Below are 24048 nucleotides of genomic sequence, written 5' to 3'. Positions count from 1 at the left end.
AGCGTTTGAAGGAACTTACATCCATAAATGCTATATTTAACTTTTCTATTGAGAAGCCAGCTTTCATTCTTCTACATGCTCATTTAAAACACATGAGTCTTTTTTATTTAGTTTCCTTTGAGATTTTCTTGTGTTTACTTTTTTGTTTGTTTGTTTATTTGGAGACATAGTCTCTCTTTGTCCCTGTCCCAGCCCGCCCCTCCCTGACCCCAGGCGTCACCATAGATCACTGCACTTCAAATTCCCTGGCTCAAGCAATCCTCCTGCCTCAGCCTCTCCAGTAGCTGGGAGAACAAGCTCACCACTGCGCGCTGCTAATTTTTTTTCTATTTTTCGTAGAGACGGGTCTCGCTCTTACTAAGGCTGGTCTTAGCAAGACCAACTCCTCAGCTCCAGCGATCCTCCCACCTGGCTCTCCCAGAGTGCTAGGATTATAGGTGTGAACCACTGCACCTGACTTTGCATTTAATTTTTAAATTTTTTAAAAACATTTTTCATTAATTTTTTTCAGCATATTACGTGGATACAAATGTTTAGGTTATATATATTGCCTTTGCCCCACTCAGGTCAGAGCTTCAAGTGTGTCCATCCCCCAGACTTTGTGCCCCGCACCTCAGCCATCCCCCTCCCACCTGCCCGACACCGGATGGATGTTACTACTGTATGTGCACCTAAGTGCTGATCAGTTAATACCAATTTGATTGATGTACCTTTAGGATTGTATTCTCCTGAAGTAAAACTTGAGAGGATGACTTTTGTACAAGTCATTTATTGTGAGCGTGTTCTCAAGAGAAGGAGAGTGAATGAAGCAAGTCAAGGGAACAGTATTGGGGGAAAGTCTATCAAAGAATCTGGTGTCCACTGTACTCTATCTTCAGCCTCATATTCCATAAGCCCTGAGGCTTTGATTGCACCACTGAATTGGATCCACCATCAGGCAAGATTGTGAAACCCAGCCATTTCTATCCCCACAACCAGGGTTAGGCAGTCATTGCATGAAAGTTTCAACTGTGGGAAAAGAGTCATCTCCTGAGTGAGTTGGCTCCATTTTATCTAAGAGCAATTGTCTGGAGAAGAGGCAATTTTAAGCAAATGAAAAATACAACTAACAGTAGGGTGGATAACTAAGTACTAGCTTGGTAACTGGGAAAAAATTAGGGTATATATTACCAAGTACAGTGTGCTTAGTTGTGATATTCTTTGTTTTTGTTTGTCCAAGTTGTAGTTTATAGTACCTTCTGAGTTTGTATCTTGGAGTCTATCACAAGTTTGAGAATGTTCTTAGAAATTATTATTATTATTATTTACCTTCGTTCAGTTCCATTCTATCACTCTGTTCTACTCCTAGGGTAGATTCGATGTCTTGTTTATTAGAACTTTTCATTGTATCAGAAATATCTCTTATGTCATTTCATCTACTTACAATTCTCTTGCCTTCAGTATAAAAATTTTCTTCTTGCCTAGTTTTATATTTAAAAATTATTTTGTATGTATTTCTTATCTAGTATTTGCTTAGAGATTTAATACTTAATGTGTGTTACTGCATTTGTATGCACTCAAATTTTTTATTCAATTTACAGTTTCCATTTTCTGCTGAAATATTTTGGACTTGCTGTAATTCTTTGAATGTGTTAATCACAAATATTTCATAGCACTTACAGAATAATTACATTATCTGGAAATCCTGTGTGTATATTTATATTTTGCTTTTTTATTGTTTTTTCATTTAAGTTGTATTTTCTTACATTACATGGTTGTTTTTGAATGAATATAAGACTTTACATCAGAAAAAATATAGATAATTTGAGGGTTAATGTTATCTCACCCCAGAAGAAATTTAGTTTTGTTTCTAGTGATCAATCTAATGGTACTTGCAATTCTAGATCACATTTAGTCAACAGAAAACTTATAAGTTTTGAATGTGGGTTTCAGTCTCTGTGACAACTAGTCTATATCACATTCATCGTCATTACTGGAGTGTAGCATTTTCAAGCATAGACTAAAGTCTAAGAAGATTCTGAACTCTATTTTTACTCTATGAGTCTGCTAAGGCCCATAGACTCTTAGGTACTGTTGTTAAAATGGCAAATTCATCAAGAGGAATAAATACATTCCCAAATGTGGACTCACCTCTCTGAACCTTTTTGCTCTACCAGATTAGAGATTGACCCCACAAATCCTCCTTACCTTGGTAGTTCTCAAAGGCACTTAAGGAGATAATTTTCTTATTGTGTAAAGTTTTTACAAATGTGCTAAATGGCAATTTAGTTTAAAAGTTCCTTGCTTAAAATCCGTACTCTGTAGTACCATACTGATACAGCAAGTTCTCTTTAGCTTTGGTAGCCATGTATGGGGTGTCACACTCCTTGAGGAATCACACTACAGCACCAACAGTGATTCTGACACCTGGTAGGAAATTATGGATACCCAACAGATACCACATAATGGTCTGGTAGTAATTCCATTTGCTATTAATGGCATATGGAAAATGGTTCTTATCTTAGTCCCTTTTTAACAATAAGAAGGTGGTAAGCAAAAATTTGCATTTATATATTAATATGCTTTCATTTGCACATATGGCTAGCAAACTTAATGTCACTTTTATTATACAAGTAGCATGTTTTATAAAGAAAACAAATTGCATTCTTCGGCATCATCAAAAGTTACTCTTTGTTCAGTTTTAAACTGTAGTGAGATTTTTAAATAACATATAAGAAGCAAAAGTAATTACTGTACTTCAACTTATGCCTAGTAGTATTTTTTAGCTTCACAGCTGGTTAATTAAATCTGAGGTACACTCGGTGAGGATTCTGTAAAAAAGAAGAGAACCAATTCTATAGAACCACAAAGATTGCAGGAAAGATGATGTGATGCCTAAGCGGTTCCTCTGTATGAAAATTTGTCATAAATAAATAACACTGCCACAGGGGGCACTAAAATCAAAATAAAATGTGTTTCAAAAATCCTTTTTTAAGAAAATTGTTCCATCAAGACTTTTCATTTCAGTGAAAGATAGCAAAAAGAAAAAAGTGTTTTATGATTCTTTTTAATTCTCACATATAACAAAGCTAACAGTTTCTTAACCAGAATCCTGTGCAGAGATGAAAAGATGGTAGTGCTTTCTCTTGAATATGTCTAACAATGATAAAGCCCACTTAAGTAAACACACTCTGGATTCTTAATAAGATAATTTGATGTTAAATCTCCTTAGATTATTCATTATTATTATGCTTTAACGATAGACCAATTCTGAATTGAGCAATGTTAATTTCGAGAAATACTGATAACCCTCTGGCAAATAAAGTTTATTTATATAATATTAAAACACATACTATTCAGATACACAGCTGTGGAATATGGTTAATATAATTTCATATTGTGGTGAAAATTTAAGAGGATGATTATTTTACAGTAAGAGAAAAATCATTATAAGATAAAGTTTTGAAAATTATTATCTAATTTATATTAGATATTTTTGAAAATTATTATCTAATTTAGATAATAAAAATATATACAGCAGGATATATCAATTAGCTCTATTTGATATCTCTATTTTAAAGAGTCAATATTCAAAGAGTGCCCATTAATTTTATGCACAGGTTTGCCATTTCCATGCTCTTTATTCCTGTCCATGATCGTGTTTCATTCTGAGAATATTTCCTTTAGTCTTTCCTTCAGGTAAGGTTTTCCAGTGACAAATTTTCTCTGATGTATTTGGTTAAAAACTTATTTACTTTACTTCATTTTGAGGGACATAGTTGCTGGGCATAGAATGTCACATAGGCTAATATTTGAAGCTTTAAATATCTCAACAAATTTGCTTCCAAATTCCATCCATTTGTTAAGAAGTTAGCTATTATTCTTACTATATTGCTCCTTTATTTATATTCTTGTCTGTCTACTTTTAATCTTTCCTCTTTAACTCTACTTTTCAGCACTCTTACTATATTGATTGTTTGAATTTTGCCAAGTTTTTCGAACCTGAGTTGAAATATTTCATTACTTCATAAAACAATCATCATTATTTTTTAAAATAAACTTATCAGGACTTCATATAAAAATCATGTTGTCTTGAAGATATTCAAAGTAAAATCAATGCATATTATAAATTTAAAATATTATTATACATTCCCTATATTTTAAAAGCATATGTATATGAAAACATAAGCATGAAATGCATCTGGCAAAATGGTAAAGTGGATAATATCTGAGAAATAAGCAAGCACCTAGATTGGAAAACTTTAACTTTTCTGTCTGTAAGATTGATATTTTTAAAAAGAATACTTTTTTTGTAATTACTTTTATTTTCAATGTCTAAATATTATTTGTCAGCAGCAATATATAATTTTTTCGGTAAAAGATGAGAAAAAGGAACAATTTTCTTATTCTGAAAATGTTAAGTTTATATTCTGCTTTTCCAAAAAAATAGTAAACCAATTTTCATGTCCGTTTGCAGCACACATAGGAGTTTATAAGAACTTATAAGAGAGAGTTTTTGCAGATATATTAAAATTTAAAATATGACATGATTTCCCATACAAATTTCAAAATGGCCATGCCTTTATACTGACTGTAGATTTCCTAATTTCATAACCCAATTTTAATCCTTCATTTATTGTTAAGCAAACTGGGGAGCAGAGGATTTAAGGACTTTTTAATTTGAATGACTCTTTAATTTCTCCTTTGTTTATTCCTCTTGTGTTTACTCTACTTACCACTACACTAGGAGCTTCATGAGTACAAGATTTCGGCATTTATTTAATACATTTTTCATGGCTAGTAAAGTGCCTCAACTTAGGAAGTAATTGAAAGATATCAGTTAATAAAAACACAGATATGTGGCATTACTCTTGTACTCTTCTCACCATCTCTTAAATTCTGAGGTAATAGTTTTCCAAATTCAGTGCCTTCATATATGTTGCCAATTTTGCAATAAATTATCTTACTTTTTTCTGAAAAGCTTATTCTAAACCTCAACTCTCAGTTTAAATATTATTCACAAAAAGCTCACTAATTTCTCAATATAAGGTATCTCAACACTTGTTATATTGTTTTATTTTTTCCTTTAAGCAATTATACATATGTACACACACATCATGTTCTTTCTTGTTTATTGTTAGTCTCCCGTATTAGACCATAAGTGACTTATGAGTAAATGTGTTGACTAATTTATTTATTATTTTATTCTCAGCACCTATATTGGAGGAGTGGTGCTCCAAGCTGAAAAGTTCCATCTAGGTATTCTGATTATGATATGGAACTCCCTTTTCTGTAAAAACAACTTATATTTGTGTGTGACAGAATGCTTATCCCAAATTTTCTGCTTTTCATAGCTATATGTGTATTTGCCAACAAGCTCTGTTTGCACTGATGACACAACATTTAAAACCAGAAATACCACTTACAATCCTCAGCAATTCTTAATTAATTGCCAGTGCCACTCAAAGGGAGTCAGGAGTTCAAGACTTAATGCTCTAATAATGCCGTACTTCCCAAAGTGAGTCATTTACAATGATACTGCATCATCAGTAAAGCGAATCCAGATATACTATACATTACGGTGAACAGTTCCAAATCTCATGCCCCTACAGCATTCCCAGGGAAATGAAGCCGAATAAAACAAATCCTGATTTTTCACATTTACTATTACTAAAGAAAAGAACAAAGTAGTGCCAACGGGAATGAAAGAATAAAGCTATAGCTATTCAGTTGTGAAGAAAGAAAATTAATAAAACTAACCTCATTTCTTTTGTACATGCTTTCAGTAGTTGCCTCTGGAGAATAATTCTCTTTATAGTATCGAATAAGGATGGGAGATGAACTTTGCAGCTTTGTAATTGGGTCTGTTTTTAGTAACATTTGAACTTGATGTGTCACAATGAACTAATATGTTACCCAATTTGCCATCAGAGGCTTGATTTCCTATGGGCTATTCCTTTTTTATAATGTTTACTAGAAACTTTGGTAAATATTATACTCTAATTAAATGTACCCTACAAAAATGTTATCATAGGGAAGAGTAAAAATAATATTGTGTGTATATTCAAGAGGATTTTTTAAATCTTTAAAATATATATGATACTCTCAGCTCATGTGAAATATTAAATCCACATTTGCTATTGCTGTGCAAAAGTTAATACAGTAAGGTAGAAAAGCTGCTATCCACTATGACAAAAGGAACAACCTCTAGGCTGTCCATCTGCCACAAAAAGGCTTTTTCATTTCAATGGCTAGCTGAATGAAGTATGTGCAGATATTTTCCAACTTGTCTAGTTTAGTGTCTCTTTTCCTTAATGAATTCAATTTAACAATTAGTCTAGCATCAGTTAATAGAATGCAATATAGAAATACATTTTAGATAGATATATAAGAATATAAACATATTTCAATTTTTTTATAAAAGAATGAAGCTAAGTATCCCAGAAAATAATATATTTTGTCATGATTTTAATCCACCAATAATTTTAGATCTAGTCCCTGATGACAGTTTGTTTAAGACTTGATGTTCAAAGTAAAACATCTTCTTTATTAAAGTTTCAAAAAAAAAAGAAAATTAAACCTATCTGTGTCTTGTGGAAGTCAACTTTTTATGGCATAAAGAAATTGTCAACTTAGTTTATACCTTTATTTTTTTATAGAATCGTTAATTTGTAAACTTAGTTTATCTGTGTAGCTCCATAATCTATGGTCTTAATAAATAAGTCAATATAACATTTTTGTCAGTATACATTAGTGTTCATGAGTTTTTATGTGTTCACTGTTTTAAAAAGAGACTTTTTAATTTCTTTTTGTACTTATATTTTCTTTTCTTCACAGTAATAAGATGACATCAAGAAGAGACTTTTTAAAATTATTTCACATGGAAAATATCCATTTAAAAAGCAAATTTTAAAAATTCTATGTAGTTACCAGTTAAATATGTGGAATCTAGATTAGTAAAACAATAGAACTAAATTTATCTAGTAGGACATGGAAAACTAAAAATTGTGAGGAAATATTCTCCCTTTTCTATTTGTATCTCAGGTTAAATAACACTTTTTTTGATCATTGTACAATTAAAGACACCCTCTCACAATTGTCAAACATTGCATTATAAAGCAATTGTTAACAAAGTTGGCAGAAAATGTCGATTCTGGAGATTCACCCCACAACGATTGCATTTCTGAGGATCTGATTTTAAACCGGATCCCAAGTTGATTTTTAAGTCGATGATCCAGCAAAAATATCCAGGAATCATTAATCTATAGCAGAGTAAAAGCAAGTAGGGTATTTTGAAAGTATATGTACCAATTTTTCTCAGATAGTCACAAAAAGGAAACATTTGTCTATGGAAAATGAAAAGCATGGAAGTATTTAAACATGAGAACAATGAGTCCTGAATTTTGTATATTACTTAGTCTACCTAGCTGCAGCTCTCTGTACTAATGATGACCTCAGGCTGTATACACACACACACATACATAATGCATATACATGCACATGTATTTACACATATACATCTAATATATTTATACCAGTATGGACATTAATATTTTTGTTGCTCATACTCTTACATCTTTGGCCAATGGGAATTCCAATGTCCTTTTGTCAGGAAGCCATTAGTATATTTTTTACATATATATATCTTCTAAATGTTCTCCAGGATTTTTTTAAGTGTGTTATTTCCAACTCGGTTATAATTAATGTGTTATTTCCACATTAAAACATCCTAATATGTCTTTAGTTATTTCAAAATGTATGTACAATTCTCCAAGAAAAATCACCATATTGATTCATTATGTGAAATATGTATGTTGCCACATGTAGCACTCTCAGAAATTTTATAATCACAAATTCATTCAACACACATTTTTTGAGCACTTATTATATATGAGGCACTATGATAGGGTACATGGAGAAAAGATGAAAAGTTTGTCTCAGCTCTCTGGAAACTCAGCCTACTAGGAAAAACGTATACAGAGATGATGTGAGACGTGTTAAACTGATGGTGGATACAAACACTCTGAGAGCATAAAGAAAGTTACTAACTAACTGCCTTAACAAAGGAGGGGTTGAGGTAGGAATGAAGGGGGTGGTGAATTCCAGGAAGAACATGTGTAGAGGCATGAAAGGCATGCTTAAAATGAGCTTTGGCATTGCATGTGGTTAAAAAAACAGCATGTATCTGGGGAAAGGCAGGAGATGAGACTGGAAAGGTAAGTTAGAGACTGGTTATAAAATACTTTATAAGCCAAGTTTGAGGTTTTAAAACTGATTCCCTATGCTGGTGGTTCTCAAAGTACAGTGCCAGGGCAGCAACAACTGCTTCACCTGGAAGCTGGTTAGAAATGAAAACTCTTGGTTCTCACTCTCAATCTACTGCATCAGCAGTTCTGGGATTGGAGCCCAGCCAGCTGTGGTTTAACAAGCCCTCTAGGTGATTCTGATCCACACTAAATTTTGAGGACCTCTATAGACAAAGATAAACATCTGAAGGATTTTAGGCAGGGGACTGATCCAATTATATTTGAAGTAGTAGAGTAGTTGCCATTTACTAATCAAAGACAACACCTGACCCCTGAGGAGTTACAATAAAACCTAAATAATAGTTGAATGAATGTGACATGAAGAGATGATGAAGGCCTAGACCAGTGCAGTAGGAATGGAGAGGAAACAGATTTTAGAGATGTTTTAGGGGTGATCCAAGTTCAACTAGGTGACTAGGATATAACCAAGCAAAAGTGTGAATGAAATGGTTTTTATATACAATAAAGTTGTAATCTTGTTGAATATATCAACTTTTAGGCTTCAAACAAGTAGTCTGAAAAGACCCTAGAAAAAGGGAGGCCAAGAGCAAGTTCTAGTGTTTTTTCCCATACAGTCAAGAGCAAAGGATGCCTTGGCATATGTATGAGTCTTCTGCTTGACTTGGCAGTTCTACTTCTCATTGTAAGTTAGTCAATTTTCATTCACATTAACAGAACTCTTTTGTGAGTTTGGTTAGTGTGAATCAGTCCCTGAGACTGACTAATAATTTCTGGATGTGCGGACAAAATTAAATTTTGAACCCAGAAAAGGTGAAAACCAGACATTGGTTCTAGTGATCTAACCAAACTACTGCTAAAGTGAGACACTGCTGAGGTTCATTTTTTTTTTAAAATTTTAACTTAATCACTGATCACGTGGTATACTTAATTTAGGAAGAACCTGGAATGAGTGAAAGAATCAGAATTTGCACTGAAGGCCAAGAAAGTCAAGTGGAGCTGTTATTTCTAATTTTGGAGACATGATTTAGCCCAGACCATCTTCAATTTCCTGATAACGGGAAAGGTACAGGTCAACCTACATGGTTAATTTACCTAACAAGAATTTCGCAGGATGTAATTTCTATTTCTATTACAACTCTACATATCTCTTGTTACTGCATATTTAGCTGACATTAATTTCTGGGTTTATTTGTCTAACTTATTTTGTCCAAGAATAATTCCTAATAAAAAATGGCACTCTTCTATGGAATATGAAATCTATAGGGGACACTTAATATTAAAACAAAACCTTCATATTACAGATGAAAAAATCAAGGGCCTCGAAAAATAAATCACTTGATATATTTATTGTAGGACAGGATTCTTCAGAATGCTACAAAGTGGCAAAATGAGATTCAGAGCCATACTGGTAATCTACTCCTTTGTTAAATTTTAGGTAAGATTTAATATGTCTCCCATTGTAAAGTCCAGTCTATAAGTAAATAAGTAAGTAAGTAGGTAAGTAAGTAAATAAGTAAATAAATACATAAAATGTCTCTATTTTCTGTCTTAGAATTCATTAAATACAGAAAAAGAATAGTGCCGAATTACTGTATTGGTCTATTAGAGAATGGGTAGCTTTTCTTGTATTTCTTGTTTTATGTTTTCAGAAAATGTAGTTAAATGTAAAAGACCTCAGAAGAAAAAAAAATTAAAAATAAAACATTTGGAAAGAAAATGTGCATGAGCAATTTAAGAAAGAAACATGCATTATTTTATAAACAATTTGTTCTATTTTCTATGTTTGCCCGTAAAGGAATATACTTCTACTGAATACTGTCCATTACATTTAAGTATGTATTACATGTATAGGGAAACTATCACAACTATCTCTCAGATTTGAAAAATTCCTAAATTTCAAATATTCTGGTATTTAAGTAAATCTCTGTTGTTTTGAGCATTCTAGAAATGAGAAAGCATTAGTTTTTGATAGCTCGCTTGTTGTCTACCATATCAGTCAGACTCATATTTTTCATATATACCAAGTAATAAGCTATGTTTCCAAATACCTCTGGTTTTCTTCAGTAGGAAATGCTTTTAAAATGCCATTGCTTTTAGTTTGTTTGTTTGTTTGTTTTCAGTGTGATGAGCTATGCATAAATTTTTTAAAGAGAAAACACATCTTCACCTCTATTGATATTTCCAATTTAAATTTTAGATTTTTCTGTTTGTTTTTCTTGTAATGTGAAGTTTTGGTAGGACTTACAGCATGGAGTTAAAATATGTGGTTTCAATCCTAAGACTTTTACTACTTTTGAAATTCTTTACCTTGAATAAATCAGACTGTTCCAATATCACTTTACACTACTGTAAAATAGGATAATACTGTTATACTATAGCATTTTTTAAAAATCCAGTAAGGTAACTAAAAGTTCTGAAAATAAATCTTGGTTTAATATGAATCAGTCTTCCCACTTTATTCTTCCTCTCTTCATAATTATTTTTCCTATTTTATTTTTTTCACTACATCCATTATTTCACCAGTCTTAGATACTAACACCAATTTTTAATTTTGTTTCTATTAAGCATTTTATAACTTTAAATAATAACAATAAATAAAGGTCTGTGTGGAATGCTTATTTAAAAAGTAGTTACTTATTTGGTTTTAATTTAATATTATAAAATATTTGCTGAGCACTTCTTACTACTAGGCACTGATCTAAATATTAGAATAATTAATTCAATTAATGTTCAAAAAATCATATGAGTTAGTAATATAATCTTTATCCATAAAATTAAACTTTTATTTTATAGTCTATTTCCTGCTACTTAGATTTACTATCTTATTCTTTTATTATCTTACTGTATGCTTAGTTTGTTAAAATCAAATATTTTTTGTTTTAGAATGTAAGCATCTCATGTTTATAAGTCTAGAACTCAATCTACAAATGGTAATATATTATATATTCAATATCATAATTTTAAGTGTTTTTGAAATTCATTATTTTTATTATAATTGACTTATGCATCATACATGTTTTATTTTGAATTTCCAAACACATTTTTGTATCCTTTTGTAATTTACTAGTTGTATTTTAATCAAAAATGGTGTCTATTTGATATGGATTTTTTTCCTGTTTTTCCTCTTTTTGGATCTCTTTGCTGAGTCAGATAGATTAAACACTGCCATTCTGATGGTGCATTTCTAAAACTTTCCTGATGATTCTATGCATTTGTTCTTTTATACATTTTGATGCTATGTAATTAGGTAACTTAAAAAAAATTTAAATTATTGTATCTTCCTGTATTTAAATCTCTATAGGTCTAAAAATGCATTTCACTTTAAAAATTAGTTGCCCTAGTTTTTATTGATATTGTCTTTATTCCGTTAGTTCACTAGAATAGGTCTTCCATAATTTCATTTTTAATATTTTTATTTTATTATATTTTAGATGTTTCTATTGTAAATACCATATTACTGAATTTTAGTTTTGTTTGTGTTTTTAACTAGTTTTATATTACTGCCATATTTAGGACTTTTTTTTACTTGTTTACCATTTTACTTCTTTAAATTTTTCTTCCCTCTTCTTTTTAAATAAAACACTTTGTAATTCCTTTCTCTTATCTTATTCCTGAACACTGAATTTCTGTTTGAAAAGTAGATTATCTCAATATTTTGAATTGGAAGTTTAAAGCTTAAGGTTAATCAATAACAGTATCAAGTAATCCATTCTATCTGAATTGTAAAATGCTTTCAGTTATACAACATTAACTACAATTACCCCCTCCAATCTTAATGGTATATATTTTAGGGGATTATTTGATTAATATCTCCACATACCACTCTCAATATAATGTAATATTTTAAAATTTAAATGTAATTATACATTATTACAATTTTATTTTATTGTTTTTTATTTCAGCATAATAGTTTTAAGAGTGTGATCTATTTCAGTTTTGCTAACCTTTTCTCTTCAGAGCATTGCCTAGCACCTGATACATATTTGCCTCTCAGTACATGTCTACTAAATTAATGGCTGAATGAAATCAGCATTCTTCACAGATATAGAAAAAATAATTTTACGCTTTGTATGGAACCAAAGAAGACCCCGAATATCAAGAATTCAATACAGTTTTAAAAATAAATATCTTTTAATGAGACAAAGATGAATCAGAATAAAGAGAATGGTTTAGTACATGTAATATACAATATATAAAATATAATATGGGGTCCTCAAACTATGGCCCATGGGCCACATGCAGCCCACCGAGGCCATTTATCAGGCCCACTGGGTGTTTTTGCCGCCTGCTTAGCAGCAGACTTGTCCTGGGCCCACAGTGCGCATGTGTGGAATGTGCATGGCACTCTCCAACGGCCCTCCAACGGTCTGAGGGACAGTGAACTGGCTCCTTGTTTAAAAACTTTGAGGACCCTTGAATTATATGGAGTCAGTACTGAGATTACAGGACCCAAACCAAACAATGTTGGCCTTGGCCCTAGTTAAATTATTGAACAATTTAACAGAAGCTGATTATTTTCCACATTGAAAGAAAGTCATTCTTCCCACACTTTCTCTGTAATGCACATGCAAATGTTTTAGGTACATTCTGCTTCCTTCTTAGGAGCTCATTGTCTCCTAGAGAAATGGAAACTAAGAGTCAGCAACAATATTTTCTTTTTGTTACTTCAACATATGGACTAAAATATATGCTGCTGTTTTATCAACTGTAGTAGTAAATGCTAATCAACACAATTTGGACTAATGCCAGTAATTTAAAAGTCTAATCGGTGTGCTAGTCCTTGTAAATATACTCTGAAGTCTTTTAGTAACCATAGATAAACATAAGTGACTATTTCCTGATTTTATGGCTATATTATTGAGTTGAAATTATTGTAATGAAGTCCATAATAATCAAGTACAATCGTAGCAGAGTGATTACTTAGAATTTTTAAATCACATCTTGACAACCTTTTCTTCTTCTAATAATAAATTCTTGAATATTATTTTCACATGACAGCTTCGTAACCACACTTTGGTTTGTAAGAACTAATTACCTGGTAATTTCTTAGCAAATGTTTAGATTGCACAGTCTAATAATGAGTACTAATTCATTTCATTATAAAATTTTAATTTTAACAGCCAAGTAAATATACTATATAATTAGAGATCCATGATTCTAATTCCATGAATGTAATACACATCTTGATAACTTCACATTAATATTACAAAGACAATATTAACTAGCACAGATTTCATATTAATCTAAGAGCCCCCACATTTACTTTAAGTGAAAAACTACACTGAAAAAGTTTTCAGTAAGAAATCAACATTATCTAAAATTACGAATGTATTGGGTTAGAGACAATTTTTAAATATTCACATTATCTTTTATTTTTACGTAAAATATAAACAAAATATCTTATAGTCATATATGGCTTTGATGGGGTCTTATGTTAGTATTCTCAATAAGAGAAGACTAGCTCTTGTGATCCCCATGGGAAGATGGTATAAACCCATTTCAAATTCAAAGGTCAGATATCAATACTAATGATCCAGACACACAGCAAGAGGGTATGAAAAAATGTATTATTCACATAATGGGACTTTCTGAGAAAAGCAGGGTAGTGCCTAAGGTGGTCTGAAATTGGCTTGAGTGACTCTTGAGAATGAAGATGCAAGTGGATATGGCCTTTAATGTGATTGGGGGCAGCGTCAAAGTTCCCAAGTAGGCATGGGCTTGCCTGGTTTGAACACCCCACGGTGCCAAGGGGGAGACTGACAGGCTTTATCAGCTTGTCCACCTGTAGGTTACAGGGGATGAGGTAGAGGTGGCACTTGAAAGCTGTCAACAATCAAGCACACACAAAAAATGTCAGACTATGGCACCAGCTTTCAAAGGGAAATTATTGCTGTTAGAGAAATTTTGAGCAATTCTCTTTCCATATTCTCTACTACCATGAGAAATTTTAACTTCGTTTTTAAATGATATTCAGTTTTTAGCTCCCTTCTGGGTTACTGGAATTCATTAAAGTTGGGAAACAAGACATATTATCTGCTTTATTGCATTCATATGTAGTGGGGTGTTGGGTAATAATTAGACAAACAAATAAATAAATGAATATGGAAGTGTCTGATTGTTAAATCTATTAAATAAAATAAATTGGGGATGATAAAGAGTGTTCATGGCCTGACTTAGAGTGTATGGTCAGTGAAGGCTCTTCGAGAGTGAATTGTTCAATAAGACCCAATAATATGAGCTAGTCAACCATGCCAATGTCTGGGGGGAGGGAATTCCACCCAGAGGCAGAAACTAGTGTAACAATATTGAAGTGGAAAAAGCACTTTGACTTTAAATAATACAGCCATCCTTGCTTATTCAATGTTTTGCTTTGCATGGTTTCAGTTACCCATGGTCAACTATGGTCCAAAATTATTAAAAGGAAAATTCCACGAATAAATAATTCATAATCTTGAAATTGTATACTGTTCTGAGTAGCATGATGAAATGTCATCACCTGGGACATAAATCTTCCTTTTGTCCAGCATATCCATGTAGTCTACCTTACCCATCTATTAGGCACTTAGTAGCCTTCACTGTTATCATATCTACTGCTGCAGTATCACAGTGCTTGTGTTCAAGTAACACTGATGTTATGTAGAATGGCCCCAAAGTGCAATAGTGCTCATGCTGGAAATTCAAATATGCCAGAGAAGCCATGAAGTGGTTCCTTGTTTGTTAATCTTTTACTGTACCTAATTTATAAATTAAACTTAATCATATGTAGGTATGTATAGTAAAAATAAGTATATATTATAGGGTTCAATACCATCTATACCATCTATGATTTCAGGAATCCACTTAGGGTCTTGAAAAGTATCCGACTTAGATAAGGGGGGAAAGAAAGTCAGTATGGCTGGAGAATGGAAAGAGATATAAGGAAAAGATTAGGGGAAGAGACTGGAGAGAAATTCAGAAGACATTTTATGTAGGATCTTATAAACTGAGATCAGAAGGAATTTCATTCTAAGGCTAAGGAGAAGCCGTATATATTTTCCAGCAGGGGAGCCAATGACCTAATTCATTTATTATTTAATCATTATTAGATCTATACTGTTTGCAATCTAGAGTACAGAAGACAAGACTCAGGTAAAAAGGACAAGTAAGCGATCAGTCTTGAAGGCTATTAAAGTGGTTCAGGACAAACAGTATGGAGGTTTTTCCAAGGGTGGTGGTAATGGACATAGAGAGTATAAAGGGCTTTGGGGTATATTTTTACGTAAAACTGATACCACTGGTTGAGAGAGAGAAAGAAAGTAACGAAGAGTGATTTTGTTTGGGGTGGGTTTTTGTTGTTGTTTTGTTTTTTTCATAAACTCATATGAGAAGATGATTGCACAATTTCCTGACATGGGATAAGGAAGTCAGAGTGTGAGAATCAAGAGTTATTCTTTGGGAATTTTAATTATAAGATAAATATTAGATATTCAAGTAGAAAAATAAAGTATACACCTGTTTGTAGGAATCTAAAAAGCGTAACTTCATTATTTACTAAATAATTATTGATTATCTACTATGTGGTATATTTAAGTAACACATGGTAAAGGTGCTTTCAGTTTATTCATTGTTTTTTCCTGTAACTTTTGACTTTCATTAGTGATTATTATATGTCACTTGGATAATGAAGTCAATAATTAAAATATATATTTACGATGCTAATTACTTTCAAATATGCTGTGTGGATTACAAGTCATAATAATAAAGAACCCTACTACATTAGAATGCTTATTCCAATTCATGTTAGCAAACTTTTCTTTTCCAAAGTCATTTCAAAAAGTTTTTGCACTAGTTCAGTTTTATTTTAAGACATGCACTAATAAAGCTATCTGGCAGTTACTGCTTTGGATCACAATGGATCCTCCAAGATTTATGTTGCACCTTTAGCTATGAAATTCCTGCAACATCTATTTTTCTGGAAAGTTTTTATATTATCATTTTTAGCCTCAATCCAGAGTTATTCCTTGTAATGTGAAAAAGGTTATAAACAGGCAATTTCCACTCATCCGGTTCTTATGGAGCATAGCAACATTCTATATTGCTAGAAGATGTTTTCATCTTCGTTTATTCACTTTTTTTTTCTTTTTACTCTAAAGGTCTTATACAATTATCAAAAAATCAAGGGGGCAGGCATTTTGAGGAGACCTTACATAATCATTGTAACTTCTTTTCTATCAAAATTCTCTTCAAGTAAATTATGTTAAAAGGTGTATAATTACTCCAACACAAATACCTGTCTCTTATTTTCTGCTTATAACAACTCTTCACATAGGTAAATCAGAAGAAAGAAGCAATCATAAAAGGTACCCTTTACTTATGATAAGGTCAGCAAGATTATATATTTAGAAAATTCACAATAATGAGAAAATATTTTGAGAAATAATGCAATGTTATTATTTTACATTCATTGAGGACATATTATGTACCATTTCAAGTATTAATGATTTTGGAATGGAATGGAATATTTTGAAAAAGAGTGGAATAGATGAAATATTTTCTGCAAGTAATGGACTGACAAAACTCAAGTAAAGTGAGTAAAAGAACATAATGTTAAATTCCATAAAACTCCAGTTTGTGAAGTCTCACTCTCATGACCATAAAGTAAAAAAAAAAACAGTAAAGAATAAACACAATGTCCAAATGTAAGTTAAACTATGATTCCAGGATTATTCACTCTAATAAACTGTCTGAGTAGAATTAATATTATTAAGATAGTAATAGTGATGGATAAATTTGCAATGTCACTAAGAGTAATGTGTGGTTATTCATAAATACAAATAAGCAATTAAAATATTATTCTTTTCAATGAAAAATTTTTAGACAAGTATTTTAACTTTAACAAATAGTTTATAATATTTTATCATTTGTTCTTAAACAATATATTTAAGGCATTGATATGGTATGCAAATATGTTTTTGTATATGCAAGAATACATAAATTTATATGTGGAGAGTTTGCCAATCTGATGACCATGCATATTTTGCACTCTGTGAACATATTGAGAATATCTAATATATTAAACAGACAAAAATCCTTTGGTGAGTGGCTTAGAAAGTAGGTTTTGAAAAGCATAGTAAAAACTTGCAACGTGTTTCTATTGTTTGGAATACAGAAAGATTGCTTCCTATTGGTTGGTATTTAAGAAGGCTATGCTTAGAATGTAGAATGTTAGCCAGGCTTTGCAGAATGAGTAGGAGCTCAACATAATGTATAGTAAATTAAGGAAATAACAGGGACATATCAAAGTCACTGATGAAGAACACTAAAAAATGGCAAAAAAAAATTCAAGTTATTGATATGTGAGTATAAATACTGAGGAATAATACTGGACAGGGAATCTGGAAATAGATCATGCCATTTTTAGTTTATTTAATGATTCTGTGTTTAAAAGCTGAATATAACTTGGTTTGTTTTGTATAACCACAGCTATGTAAAAAGAAGAACAATAGAATTAAGCAACAGCTATAATTGTATATTAGTCTTAAAATTGGTGTATTTCTTTGCTTTTCAGTTTAGTCTTCAAAATTTCAATTAATACTACTATTTGTAGTCATAATAAATATAAATATAAAGTACATTATAAAGTTAATAATTATGCTATATTTAAGAGTTATAATTTACATATATTAATAGTGACACATATAGTTAACAATAATATAGCTACTATTCTCTTAGCCTGAAATACCCTTGTGTCTTCTCTGGCTTTTTGAATAGATCCTATTCTCTAAGAGTCATATCAAATTCCACTATTTATAAAAAGCACTCTGGGACCTCATTTTGTATTTTTATGATCACTGAGAGTATTGTATCATTTCACTACCAAAATAACAATTTGCAACAGAATGATGTATAGAATGGTTACTAGTGCATATGGAAAAATGAAGCACAAAAAATTTAAATGGTACATGAATAACAAAATGATTACTCCTTATGAAAAGTCTTGCAACCCAATAACCTGTAGTGATAAAAAGCATTGCTTAAATGTGCTATAACAGGATTATTTAATAAAATACATACTTTGAAGCATACTAAGTAAATGTCTAAGTATATAAACACCATTGGCATTTGTTAAAATATGTACCTAAGAGAGAAAAAAATAATATTCTAGATACCCAGAGTATATTTTTTCCACAACTTCACAGATAAAGTTTATAAAATGTCTTTGTAGTATTCCATCTATTCCTATGGTAATCACATAGCTTTTATTTTAAAGGACTTTGCTTATTTTTGCTATAAGAACACTCAATAACTTTCTAAATTTCCCTATTCTCTACTTTCTTTATTTGCCTTTAAATGCATCCATTGTGTGTCAGCTAGACTCACCTTTGCCAAACACAGTGAATGAGAACTTCCTAGGGTATGGAGAAAAACATTCATAGTTCTTAGCTAGGTATTTAAAGGCCTTCTTAATATGCCCCAATCTATAATTCTAGAGTACTACTGCCCTTTCTCTGACCCACAATTAAGGCTATTCCCTAGGCAGAGCAAATTATACACCATTTCCAAAACACATTCCCTTTCATTGCCATCTTACCTTTGGCCATGCAGATTCACTCTCCCTAAAATGCCCTTCATTCTTATTACCACTTCTAGCTTTGGCTGATTGCCATTTTTCTGTCATGTCCCAAATATTTGAAGTTATGGTATCCCTTGAGACAGAATTAATTGCTACCTCCTTTTTCAACAGCACTTTGTTCATTCTTCTAATATAGCAGTTTTATTCAATAGAATTTATTATATAGGTTTTATCTTTTAGGAATTGAATACCTAGATGTCAGGTGTCCTCCTTATATTGTAAACTCCAATAAATGCACCTAGACCCTAACTAATATATACATGTACATCTGACAAGTGTATCTCAATATACAAATAGATATGTATATATTAATATATGTACATACTGTACATCATAAGGGTTATTATGATTAAAAACAGAATGCATACTGATTGAGCATGTTATCATTGAGATGACTTCTATGGTTGTCTTTTAAATACCAATCATTCAGTTGTTTATGTCAGGCTTTTCATAATATATTAAATGTGGCTCTAAATACATGAAAGAGCTTTTACTAAATAGCTAAAATTATCAAAACATTGTAACACAATTAAAGTATAAACAAGTTTGGCCTATACATACAACATGAAGTTCTATCTGTTCTATGCCAAATGTCTACATGCGTCAAAGTCATAGATGGTTGTTCAAAGTAGAAAAAATAAAAACACAATTGTTGAATATAGTACAGTTATCTGAATTATTTTTGTTTCAATGAATTATCAATGTTGAACTGAAGATGTTTGATTGATATCTTGATTCATGTAATGAGACACAATTTATAAAACAATTTTAATGAATAAGGTTTTCATAACAGAAAAGCTTTCAAAATGCCAAAAATTTAAAAAATTTAATATCACCATGCAATTGTATAATATATAGTGTTATAAATATGTATGAATGCACAAACATTAATTGTCATATAAAATATAAATAATAAAAATTGTTCTAAATAGAAAGTGAATTTTTATAAACTGACATTTTTAATAAGTTTTCAAACATACATTTAGTAAATTGAGAGTTATATTTATACAAACTTTATTCCTATACATGGAAATAAAATATTTAGTTTTTCAAAATGCATATATATATATGTTTTTTTTTTGTTTTTGTTTTTTTTTTTTTTGAGACAGAGTGTTGCTCTGTTGCTTGGCCGTAGAGTGTAGTGACATCACTATAGCTCACAGCAACCTCATACTCCTGAGCTCCAGCAATACTTCTGCCTCAGCCTCCCAAGTAGCTGGGACTACAGCCACACGCCACTGTGTCTGGCTAATTTTTCTATTTTTTGTAGAGATGGGGCTTCACTCTTGCTCAGGCTGGTCTTGAATTCCTGACCTTAAGCGATCCTCCTGCCTCGCCTTCCAAAGTGCTAGGGTTTACAGGCATGAGCCACACCAAGTTCCTTAAATTATTTATTCCACTTTCCATAAAGCCCTTCTTTGATTGCATTACATTTAAATTACTATAGTCATTATTGATGGTCATTTTAATAAATATTCCACTAAATTATAAATAAACTTTTTAATTAGGTACTGTGCTTGTTCTGTCATGAAAAGGGTATTTTAATAATTAAAGTCATAAAATGTAACTGACAATGTAACTAGAGGAATGATATCCATCAAGAAATAATGAAGTACCTGGAAAATGAACATCAAGAAAAGTTTAAAACTATGTCCCAGAACATGCCCGAATACCAAGAAATAGCAGCAATGACTCAAATTATTTAATCACCTGCTATGTGCCAGATGATATAACAGATCTTATGCATATATCTTGTCTAATTCTCACAAAATATTCATATCTTGATTTGCCAGACCACTGACAAGTTTAACAGTTTGATGAATATCAGAGAGCTGGTAAATGACTGAGTTGGCATTTAAAAATAAAATGTCCACCAAAACGGAACAGATTTTCCCTCTACATTGTGCTGTCTTTCAGATTTGCAGAGGGAAGATTATGCATATTCCTGTTTTGTTTCTTGTAACCTCTGTATCCACAAATGCAGTACTTCAATTTCTGTGGATTTTCTTCACTCTTTTGATCTATTGGCTCTTGCATCCTACTGCTAGAATAGACAGAGGACTCATTAGATGGTTTGGAAGAGATGACTAGTATGGTAAGTCTCTTCTTCTCATACACATTGCACAATTTCTGCACTAATTTATCTAAAATTAAGGTTCAAGATTTCAGTTGTTTTTTTTTTTTTCACTGAGTAGTGTTCCTCTGAAACCCTTCAGCTGCTACTATGATAAAAAAAAATTGAAGAAACACAAGAGTTGAATAATAAGACAACTGGATTTTTAATACTGGTGACTTTGTCCCTTCTTCTTCTGGCCACTGCCTGGGCCCATCACATACACATATGCAGAACATTCTCTGGTTTTGCTTTTGTGTTTGACTTTTTAAAAATAATTTAATCTAAAGAAAACTTTAGTGTATCTATTTTTTTCAAGTGCTTGGCCATAACTGGCTAAAATTTCTAGAAAAATGATAAGAAGACAAAAGCTAATAAAACTCCATAAATAAAAATTGATAGAATTTGGTAAAAACATTCAGTCCAGTAAAAATTGAGGACAGAATGATTCATGGTAATGGTTTATGCAAAAATTCTGATTTTTTATAGAGTCCATTATTTAAAAACACTGCTAGTAAGTGATGTAGTCCAGACATGGACTCAAGCAACCAAGCCCTACACATTACATCTTACTTAAACTATATAATGTTGCCGAAGGAAGTTCAAACATCACTTAAAGATTCATTGACAAATACAGAATCTGGATAAATTTCAGTTGAGAATTCAGTTTGCAAATAAAAAATGAAGAACGAAAAGGAAAGCCTCATATCAACTCTCACAAGAAAAGCCAACAGGAAAATTATATATTACAAATAGTTGTGATATATTTGTTGACATCAATGATATGCAGGAATATACAGCTCTTATACAATACAAATTGAAAAAAGAAAAATAAAGCCATACATAGAGTTAAAAGAAACAATATGAGGTGAGAGTTAGATGTATAAAATACAGAAATGTTACAAAAAAACTAGAAGTTAATTGAAAAAATTCAGCAACCACTAGATAAGACATGCTGCTGGAGAAAATAACTGATGTCAATGTGAGTGATAAACTTGAATAAATCTCTTCAAATGAAGGACAAAGAATCAAATATGTAAAAGGATACAATATCAGAGGTATATCGATCTATCGATTGCAACTTCAAGAATCATAATGAAGAAAACATCATTAAAATAAATACAACGTTTGAGAACACAATCTGCAAACACATATTCACAATGTGAAATACATATTTAATGTTTGAGAATACAAACATGTTCCAGATAAAAAAAATAATGATGGATTCTTAAATAATGTTTGATGTACCAGGAAAAAAGATACCATGTTCAAAAACAAAAGCAAAAATTAAGGGAAGGGTAAAGTGGGTTAGGAGATAGAGAGACAGCATTGTTTCCAAAATATTTAATGTTGTAAACTAGTCATAGTGTATTATTAAATAAAATTAGGTGAAAAGAATATTGAATATATTATATGAACATAATTTTTAAAATATAAAACATGTAGGCACTGAAATATTAGAACATGAAAAATGCTTCACATATAATATCTTTTCTAGAGTTATCCATAAATAAAAGAAAAGAAAAGACTATGGGGGAAAATCAGTAGTTTAAACTATCATAAGTTAAAATAGCATGATAACAAAAATAACATATGCAATGTTTAAAAATTATTAAAACCTTATATTTAGAACATGTATGAAAGAAAATGGTTGATATTCTCTATATACAACTTTTATTGTTTTGGTTTGATTTAGTTTGGCTTAGAAATATGATGCAACATACAAAAGGTGGCAAAGGGAAAGAATAAGTACCCTAAATGATGAAGTACAAATTTTTAACAAGGGTAATAAAATTATAGCCACAAGAAAATCAAAACAGGAAGATGATAACAATAAAGTGATATGATTTTCCACTTAACTTGGAAATGATAAAAATCAGTAATTAATTTAGCATTAACAATAACACATTTGAATGTGTGGTTTCATTCAATGTTTGTGGAAGTATAAATTGATTCAAATTTGCTGGAAAACAAATTGGCAAGTGCATTTCAAGCAGCTTAGTTTTTCAAAAACCTTTATGCAAAAATCTTGCTTATAGGTTAACTTCCTCTATAATATTCAGAAATATTCACGAATATGTATATCTAAGTGGGTTCATTCAAATACTATTTATAATAATTGGAAATTAAAGCAACCTGAATATATGTTAGTTAGATAAATTGTTATATTGGCGAAGGCAGAAATATCATAGCATCAGTAAAGTATGTTTCAGAAATATTTTAATATCATGAGTCACGATATTTTAAATGAAAATAGGCAAGTGGAAAATTGAATTTGTGATATTCTAATTTTAGAAGTCTAATATATATATTTTGAAATATGAGAAAATTAATCACTAAATTTATGAATATTGGAAATGGTGGTAACACATTTTTTTTGTACATTCTGAATGGAACTATATTACTCTTATACCAAGAAGAAAAGCATAAATACCACTTGAAAAATAAAGTAAAATGAGTTGACGTAGTGTTAGATAAACAAACCACTGGCATCATAAGGCATTTCCTCCTCCAGCTGCTCTTCTGGCCTGTCATCCCATTTGTAGCAGTGAGAAGCCATTAGAGCAGGTGGCTGCTCATTTTATTTTGATATGGAAGATTAACCTCAGAGCTATTTCTGCATTTACTAGAAAACAGTGAGTCATGACAATTGTAAAAACTATCTCCACTGACAAGCAATCAAATTCTTTTATACCAGGGCTTACTTTCACAAGGGATGAGTGTTAGTAAAAGATGCAAATTATTTACAATGTTTAAATTTTTTTTAAAGTATCATTTTGTCATTGTGTTAGCTCTTTGTATATGAAAACAAAATGGAAAAGTTATCATTAATTATACCATAACATTCTTAGTTTTGTTTTCTAAACTGTGTCAGGGGAATTGTAACTAGTGAATTCATATTAAAGTGAAACAAGAATTTGTAACAAAAGGAAGAGAATATTTATGTAAATTTATATAAATAAATATTTATTTTATTAAAATTAATCTAAAATAATTCTGTCCATATGTGCATGTTCCTTTCTATTTTCACTAGTGGCTTTGATATATTCCCCCTAGATTCCTTTTGTTAATTAAGT

This window comes from Microcebus murinus, chromosome 13 (genome assembly GCF_040939455.1).
Source record: "Microcebus murinus isolate Inina chromosome 13, M.murinus_Inina_mat1.0, whole genome shotgun sequence".
Classification (NCBI taxonomy): domain Eukaryota; kingdom Metazoa; phylum Chordata; class Mammalia; order Primates; family Cheirogaleidae; genus Microcebus; species Microcebus murinus.
Note: the sequence above shows the minus strand (reverse complement) of the source record.